The following is a 9,848-nucleotide window of genomic DNA, read 5'->3' as shown; positions in this document are numbered from 1 at the left end:
ATATATACTCGAATAGTCCATTCGCATGATATTATAACATTAATTTTCAGTAGAATTTTGAAATTTTTTTGGGAGGTACCAGAAGGAGTAGACCCATATTCCCCATTTTGGAATCGGTTACTCCCTTCCAGTGTTATCGAATTTGACTCCAAATTATCTAAAATGGATTTGGGTCAAAGCAACATGGCAGACCCCACTTTCAATATTTCGATGAACCACATTATTGGATCATCAGAGAGCATATACCAGTGTCGGGCGAAGCACCGCTCCTGTGCCCTCTCGCGAGAGCAAATGTCACTATTCTCCCAGACACATTCAACTGAACCAATTGAAAAACCATTGACACACACACATAGACAAATGCATGAGAACCGATTTTTTACTCTCTGCCCGTGCCTGGTATATACCCCATTAGCCAAAAGACTGAGGGTATAAAAATAAACAATAACTATCTTGTCCCCTTCAAAGTAATCAGATTTTTTCTAATCCTCGAAACACTACTGAAGTGCGCATTTTGATATAGCGATGTTTTTTTACTCAAATTTTAGCAATATTGGATCATCCTTCATATCTTCGTGGGTAAAGGTTCATCTTTCGACATAACAACCATTTACAGACCATCAATTATACATTGACGATACATTTTTCAACCGAAGTAAATGACAAACTACTTAAATACCATCCTGAGAGGATAGTTAACGTTTTACATGTTTCACATTATCTTCAACTACCGACCGTATTATGTTTTCTTGTTTTTAGTTATAGCTTTATGCATTGATTTTAGATCAGTCATGATCTTCATCTTTCCACTCTGCCTCCAATACTCACAAAACCTTCAATCACTTTGTTGTAGATTTTTAAAACTAACATATCAAAATATCCTCAGATATCCAAGAAATTCATTTCATCTGAGATAAAAAAGGAAAAGTCATTGTTGCCGTATTCGGTGATATTCATGCCTCCGCTTAGCCATATGTCGTTCGGATGCAAATTCAGCCTAGTGTATAAATTCTCATTTACTGCCCTTTTGAGCTTTGCTACCACTACTACTACGACAATATACTGTTGAAGTTTGTCATATGTTTTTGTTGTTGTTGTTCTCGTTTGTCCACTCGCTTGTTATGGCATCCATGTTGCACACAGCACAGCAAGAGCTGTTGTTAGCGCTGTCCTCGGACGCTTCGTTGTCGTAAAGCAAGCGTGTAAATTGCGTTTATCTTGGTGTTACATAGTTGTCCACTCTTGTGGCGGACGCTGTGATGCGTTCGTTTTTGTTATCCTAGTTGGAACCTTTGTCGTTTCTCCTTTCGTCTTGTAAAGTTGGAGAAGGTCATTCGGTGTTGTTGTTTTTGTGCTGTTCATGTTGTTTTGATTTGGTCGTTTTTTATCCACAGTTTTGGCATTTTTTCCGTTGTTCGTGCATTCTTTTTGCATGTCTTCCTCTTCATTGCAATTCTCAGCCTTGCAACATACACACACAAACTGTAGGCGCCAACAACAACATTCCCTTGTTGGTGTTGTTGTCGCCTTGATATATCCAAAGTTTGTTGTCTAAGCTCAAGTGTGTGTGTGTGTTTGGTCGTCTAAAGTGTAAAGTTGACCACAGACATCATTTATGGCTGGATGCTGATGGTGTTTAGATATTGCTGTTGTTGTTGTTTTATCCTTTGCTCTTTGTCCTTTATCTTGTAAATGAATGTCAGTAGATTTGTGCTGGAATGTTTGTGTGTGTATGCTTGCGTATATCCTGTACTGCTTTGAGAATGTTTTATGTGTTTTTCAGTATTTTCTGTGTAAAAACAACAACATAAAAAAGATACAAGTGAGCCAGCCTATGGCATACTTGTGTTGTAAAGATGTTTCCACATTCGAAAAACATTATGTTCTGTTGACTTTTATCTTCATTTTGGGGTTTATAATTTTTCATAAGGCCCTAATCCCCACAAAAGTTCATACATAAAGAATTACAAACATTACTGCTGTCTCAAATCTCATTTGACTTAAGTCGTTTTTAAACCACAAGAGGCTCAGCACTTTTCAAGGAGAATCGTCATCATCATCAACACAACATGACATGGTATGTCCACTCTCGTTATTATATGTCATATCATTCTTCTTCTTCTCCTACCACACATACATGTAAGCCTAAGTGACAGTGGTCTTTTTTAGTTAATTGTGAAGTATTTTTAAAACCTAAAAAATTAAAGTTCAAATTACCACAAGCGAGGCTTTAAAAAATTCATTAACCTTTCCCAAATGTATATTTTTCTGCGTCTCTGGCAAAATCTTAGATTATTTCAATTTAATTATTAATCGTGTTTTTTTAAATTATTTTTCAAGGTAAGTTGGGCAAGTATGGAATTTTTCTTAAATAACTTGTTACGGGTCCTTATAGAGCGTGAACTTCAAAAAATAAATTTTAGGGCTTTAACTTAAGGAACCCCCCCATTCTCGATTTTTTATTTTTAAGATTTTAAATGGGCTGGTAAATGAAACCAATGCTTGTTAAGGTTTGTAACTTGGCACATATGTATTTGAAGATTTAAAAAGGAAGAAAAATAATTTACCAAAATTTGTTGTTGTTGTTTTGTTGTTGTTTTTTGGGTTCAAAGAAAAGTCCATATTTTCGATGGCGGACATGATAACTCCTCACTGGAACATCGGAATCCGAAAATTCCAACTGTTTTAGAAAGAGGACATGTCTGGCTCTCGTATGAACTAGGATTATTGACTTCGCACAACAATTAACAAAATGGCGGAACTTTGAAAAAATTTTTATGGAAAATCGCCTATTTACCACAAACTAAGTTAAAAAATAAGGAAGATCTTCACCGATTAGCTTTATCCTAGTTCATACGAGAGCTACACACTCCCAGAGAAACGTGTCAAAATTTGAAACCAATTGGATTATTAGTTTTTGAGTTATCGTGCCCGCCATTCGTTTTGAGAAAAACGCGTTTAAAGTTTGAGAAGCCCTTTAGCCGTCACTTGATGCTAACACAATAAATCGGCTATATCTTTAAGAGTTCTTGAGATTTTCACTTGAAATTTTGTAGAGACATTCTAGAATTAGAGTAGATTCGAATTAAATCAAAAAAATTCTTGACCCTAAAAGATTGTTTTTTAAACAATCTTTTAGGGTTCATACTAAAGCGAAAATTTTACAAATAATTCTGTTCGTCCCCTACAGAAGCATGGAGTCTACAAATTCATAGATCACCGCATATGTAGATAAAAAAATATGTTTCCAAGCCCAAACATTGATTTCTAATTTTTTCGCGGAACAATAGAGGCTTATATTCTTAACCAGTATGGAAAGTAGTTAAGTCGGCCGAAAATATTATACCCTTCACCACTGTGGGTATATTCAACAGATGTATCGTAACAATTTAATAAGTTGTGCAAAATATCTTGGCAATTGGACAGTCTTAATTCACTAGCTATGCAATTCGTGCAAATCGAAGGATATATAGGGACTTTGTTGCACCATTTAATTCGGATCGACCTGTACTTTGTTTACAATTTAACATGGGAAGACAGACATGCATAAATCGACTCAGAAAGTAATTCTAAGCATATTCCCAAAAAGAACCATGTGCCTATCTCGTTTGTGAAGGGTATAAAAACAAAGCTATTCAATTTTCCCCATATACTTGAATAATTCTTGAGTTATAATGGGGTGAACCTCGGTTTTTACTATATTAAAAAAAAAATAGCAATATCACCCATGTATGAATGTCAGCCTTCAATGTGGGTGGAAAATGTTGCTAAATACTTCAAAATATCGACAATGGATCGAACAGTTATATAGGACCAATACCAAAATGTTAAACGACATTAATTGAATTTTTGGTAGGAAAATTAACCCCAGAAAGAAGATTTTCGAAAAATAAAACAAAATTTCTATAAGAACTCCTAATATCAAAATAGAAACAAAATGTGCCCAAAAACTTTCAAGTGCCAAATAGTGTACAGCTGGGGCGACCATCCTGATAAGTGGACCAATGCTTATATCTTTTTGTAGGAAGATTTTCTACACAATAAGAACCCAAAATACTCTAGCTGATTTGCTTAAAGTGGTTAATGTATATGGGGGATAACAACAAAAAAAATTAACAGACCCCATTTCCCATTTTTTATAGCAAAAATGTCCAAAATTTCCACAAACGGACAGAAGGCCGTATCATATCGACATAGAATTTTATTCTGGTCAAGAATGGGGTCTCCGACCACTATTTCGAGTTGTTGCAAATTGAATGACAAATTTAATATACACCACATCGTATGGGGAAGGGCATAACAAGAGAATATAGTTACAGGTTGCGAATACTGAATTTCCAAAACAAAATAAATATCGTATACGCCAGCATGTACGTTTACTTAACCTATTTAAACAATCTTATGTTTCAAAATTAACATATTATATCCGCGAATGCTCACTTTCTGATTTACAATTGGTTCGCATCAATAATATGTATTTAGAGAAACGGAAATACTGTCATTATGGTACCAAATGGGAATCAGTACATTTTATAAACTCTGGAAAAATACTATTTACGTTGTCCGACGCTAGATTATTGCCCTGACTCAATCCTCAATTCATGTTCTTATAATAGCGACAAACCATCTACTACACGACTTTCCCATTATTAAAAAAACCGCCGAAGTTTTTTATGTCTGCTAAGTAAAAATTAGCAGACATAAAACTTCCGCCTTTAGTATTGAGCGTGGGGTCATTAGTGGTTGGTGGCCTTAGTATTTCGTTATTTCAGAAAATATAAGAAAAAAATGCTATTCGTTCAGCAATAGATAAATTCATTAGAGGGAATCGAAAGATTTTCGATAACTGTCATTAGCTTGAGGCTATCTCTTAAGCTATAGCAGTTTTTAGGATATAAAGCCATTTTCTTGATATCTTAAATGCCACTAATTAGAAATTTTGCAATTGAATCGACTACAGAGTCACGTTCAGCAATAGATAAATTCATTAGAGGGAATTTGTTTTAAAGATTTTCGATAACTGTCATTAGCTTGAGGCTATCTCTTAAGCTATAGCAGTTTTTAGGATATAAAGCCATTGAAATAATTTTTAAATTAATAGTTTGCTAATGGAATTTTAATGGTTTAAAAGAATTGTTAATTTAATTAAAATTGTGATAGTTCGTTTTCAGGAAGATAGGAATATATTGCTCCAATGTTTTCTAATAATAAGGAGAGAAATATAAAACATTGTATTTTTTTTTAAGTGGACAGACTTTGTTTTTATAATTACGAAAAAAATATTGTTCTGCTGTTATATGAAAGTGGTTTAAAATTTTATTCTCACGGTGAAGGTTGCTTTTTAAAAATACGAATTTCCAAATTAAATCCCATTTCGTTGGAAACTATTTGTTAAAACATTCCTTTTATTTCCTTGCAATTTCTATTCCATATAAATGAAAGAACAAAGGAACTCAACTTTATAGTACCTGACATTAGCTCTTTTAAAAAGGAAAAGGAAGTCATTCCAACGGTACACATAAAACTGTCTAGGAAAAACCTTTACTTTCTTTGTGCATCCGTTGCGCACAGTCATGGCATAGAAAACCTTGATTTCATTTCTCTTTGTTTGTTGCAACGGCAACTGCAACATCAACAATTTTAATGGATAAAACAAAAAAGTAAACAAACAGCAGCAACAACAGCAATAGCGTAAGCAGAGAAAAGAAAAACTCTCATTTGTTATTTACTTTTACAGCGAAAGGATGAAACAAATATTAATTACACACAGTCGCCTTCAAGTTTGTTAGTTGGAGTTGGGTAGTGAAAACAATGGCCGAACACAAAGGCTGCAACACCACCAACAACAATGTTCGTGCGCACAATTTAAAGGAAGTTGAAAACTGAAAGTCCTCATAATAATTTTGCTGTAATTTACAATTGTTTTAATAACAAGGATTTATGTCCTGTTGATGTGGTTGTTGGTGTTGTAACTGCTGCTGCCAAAGGAAATCTAGCAAGTTTTTCGAGGGCAATATTTTGATAGTAGTATTTAAGTGTGTGTTTGTTCCTAAAATGTTTGTATATTTACAGAAAATATTAATTAATTTTTAGTAATCCCCGAAATCAGCATTACTTATAAAAACTATTTAAGAACAATTGTGTAGCCAAAATACAGCGGCAATATCTTATTCCATATACATTTAAGATTAATGTGGTGCTGTTTTATTTTTGTTTCTCATTGAGTGGCAAATTTTTATATTAATATTTAACCTATTGGTCAACGGTTTGATATAGGCCCCTTATAATTTTAACACCTACTTGTAGTGTTTTTTTTCTCAATTTTTCATTAAAAGTCGCTGGAGTTTAAAAATTCCAAGTGGGTTACAACTTTTTTAGGAACAATTTCTTCGTGTAAATCCAATCCCTAATAGTTTTAGCCACACTTACTAACATCACCCGCTGCAGTATTTCTTAGTTCCATATGTAGTACGAAACTTCATTGCAGATAAATGGCGTATACCTATGGTAGAGTTTATGACAAGTTCGATCAGTCGATTATAGTGTCCACTTGTTGTTGCTTATGTTTTAGTCTCCACAATGCACATTACCTACATTTATTTTTTTTTTTTATAAAGATCGGATATACAATTCATAACAATGTGCGTGGTATGGAATATATTTCAGAACCATATCCTTTTTAAGAAATTTTGCTTAACCAAATCGCAATTTGGCTGCCCTATCTCATCAATAGCTGCCCAATTACATCCTTAAACGATGTAGAATCACTAGCTAAAATCACTAAGGAGTTGAATCACTAGCTTTTGGTGGCCAAACTGATCACCTCTTAGAGAAATATACGTGTACGGATATTTTTCTTAAATTTTTCTCATCATGAACTTGGCCAAAAAGCTCGAGTTTTTTAAAAACAAAAGAACCTTGAGATTATTCAAAACTATAAGCATAAATATAAGCATATTTTGAATATGCCATACTTTCTGCACCTGTAAATAGCTGTTTTTATAAAAAACTACAAACTGGGATTATGCCTGATTATTTTGCAATAACAAAATGACCATCAGACCAATGAGCGTAATTTTTCTTAAAAATAATTTATTGCTAAGAATATCTTTTCAAGGATCCGGGGAATTTGGAGGAAAATAAGCCAACCATTTAACATTTTTAAACATATTTTCTTAAGAACTATCGCAACCATAAACATTGATTTTTTAAACATATTTTTTTCAAAAACTATCAGAACCAAAATTGTGGATTTAAAAGTACTACGAGCCCCATAAACTTTGATTTTTAAAGAACTATTAGCCTCATTGGCTTTTTTAAAAAATATTTTTCAAGGTCTATTAAATCCATAAGCTTCCTAAATGACTATGAGCACCATATTGAGTCGATTTTTTAAATATTTTTTTCACGGACTATTAGAATCATAAACGGGGATTTTTTTAACATCTTTTCAAGGAATATCAGAACCATAAGCGTGGACTTTTTAAAATATCTTTTCAAGGAATTTCAGAACCATAAGCGTGGATTTTTTAAAAACATTTTTTTCAAGGAATATCAGAGCCATAATATTAGATTTTTAAAACATTTTTTCAAGATCTATCAGAAGTATAACCGTGGATTTTTTAAAAATATGTTTTCAAGGACTATCAAACCATAAGCATGGATTCCTTTAAAATCTTTTTTCAAGGGCCATCAGAACCATAACTTTTTTAACATGTTTTCTCATGGGCTATCAGAATCATAAACGTAGATTTTTTTAAGCATTTTGCAAGAACTATCAGAGACATAAGCGTAGAGATTTAAATTATTTTTTAAGGACAATAAGAAACAAAATGACCATCAGAACCATAAGCATATTTTTTTTTAAAGACAATCAGAAAAAAGCGTGGAATTTTTAATAATATTTTTCCAAGAGCCATCAGAACCATAAGCATAAGAATAACCTACACCACAAGTTTATTTATGTTTGTCGTAGGATGCTCTTAGATGGTGCTAGTAGATACGTCCATGTAAAATAAAAAAAAAACTGGCATAGTGTTGTTGTTTTTTGTCGTTAAGCTATCTTTCACACAGTCAAACATGCAATCCTTTTACTACTACTAACTAGCCCACCAAAACTATCAGACCTTTTATCTTAAGGTCTTTTCACCAGACTGATTGGTCAATACTTTTACATTTTCTTAAATTTTTATCATTTAAATTTCAATCACATATATTTGCCACTTTCTTTTTTATCACTCACAAAGAGGAAATTTAAAATTAATTAAAAAAATTCCAAATTTCTTAGACCATTTATTCAGTGGCGTATATAAATTGTATTTAAATCAATTTCCGCCCCATTCCAATGGATGCAGTTCAGGACTTTGGTATGTGGATTCTTTAAGAATGCCAGTGCAATGGTATTTCGCCACATAGCCGTCAACTGGTTCGTTTGGTGGCACACTGATTGATTGACTGACTGACTGAGTGATTGTTTGTCTGTCTCACTGCCTGTCGTCCCGTTCTGACTCTCTGCCATTTTAATGCAAATGTTAAAAATTCCACACTCAATGGAAAATGAATTTCATTTCATTAAAAAAATCGAGTAAATTTGAGTAACATTGTGAAACTCTGAATAAATTCGATTGCTGGCTGTTAAGGTGCGGCGGAAGTGTTGGGTGTCAGCAATGAAAATAGAGCCAACACTTCGTCGGTTGATTTTTTTTTTTTTTGTTTTTGTTCAGTGCCACACTTTTGCATTTCCAATAGAATGTATTATTAATTAAGAATTGTGTATTAAAACTTTGTTATTCTGCTCTTGTCGAGTTTCCTTTGCTCTAGATTGGTACTAACAGGGAAGCTATTTCTGCTGCTGGTGATGGTTGTTTTTCTTTCTCTAGTTGTTGCCGCCGCCGCTATGGATACTGCTGCGGTAATAGTACTCTGCTGCAGTTCAAAATATCCAATAATCTCTCTGTGTGACAAAATTTTCTAACACGACAACGACGACAAAGACAAACTTTTTCATTTCCTTGCACAAACAACCGTTTTGGGGTAAATAAAAAAACCCAGCGTTCGGGAGGAAAGGGACAATGAGAAAAAAAAACAAAATGTAAAAAACTATCAGAAGTCTGATATTTTATTGATATCAATGCTGATAATCGACCATGTGCTGACAGTTGGGGTATTTTAAATACACTATACTTTGATATTCAGATTTTATGGAGTTAATACTGGAAAGGAGGGTTATTAAAGATAATTTAATGAACTTCGAAAATAAAAACGAATATCTATCATTTTAAACCAGAACCACAAGCGTAGATAAAAGTATTTTTTTCAAATATTTTTTTTAAAATATCAGAACCATAAGTGTAGATTTTTTAAAAATATTTTTTCAAGCAATATCGGAACCATAAGCGTAGATTTTTGAAGAATATATTTCAACCATATCGGAACAATAAACGTGGATTTTTTTAAAAATATTTTTTCAAGGACTATCAGAACCATGAGGAATGTTTACACACAACAATGTTGTCAGGGTATTATAGCTCTGTGCAGCCCCAAGAGTTTGTAACGCCGCGAAATATTGGTCCTAGACCCACCTTTAAGTATACTGATCGTCATATCTCGACTAGCTGGGTCGATCTAGACATGTGTGTCCGTCCGTCCGTCCATTATAATTTGAAAACACCATAAAGGCCACAGTTATGGACCAATCTTCACGAAATTTTGCATGTAGGATGGGTTCTGCCCAATGAAGACCCCTATTGTTTTTGGTAAAGATCGGTTAATATTAAAGGGATGAAATGGACCAAATACTTAATTTTTGTCGGTTTTTCTGGTCGCTTCAGAGGCCGTAATTATGGCCT

The sequence above is a fragment of the Musca vetustissima genome, unplaced genomic scaffold (assembly GCF_032173495.1).
Source record: "Musca vetustissima isolate MV318-11 ecotype Yass unplaced genomic scaffold, APGP_CSIRO_Mvet_v1 utg34657, whole genome shotgun sequence".
In the NCBI taxonomy this organism is placed as follows: Eukaryota; Metazoa; Arthropoda; class Insecta; order Diptera; family Muscidae; genus Musca; species Musca vetustissima.
This window is presented reverse-complemented; position numbering follows the sequence as displayed.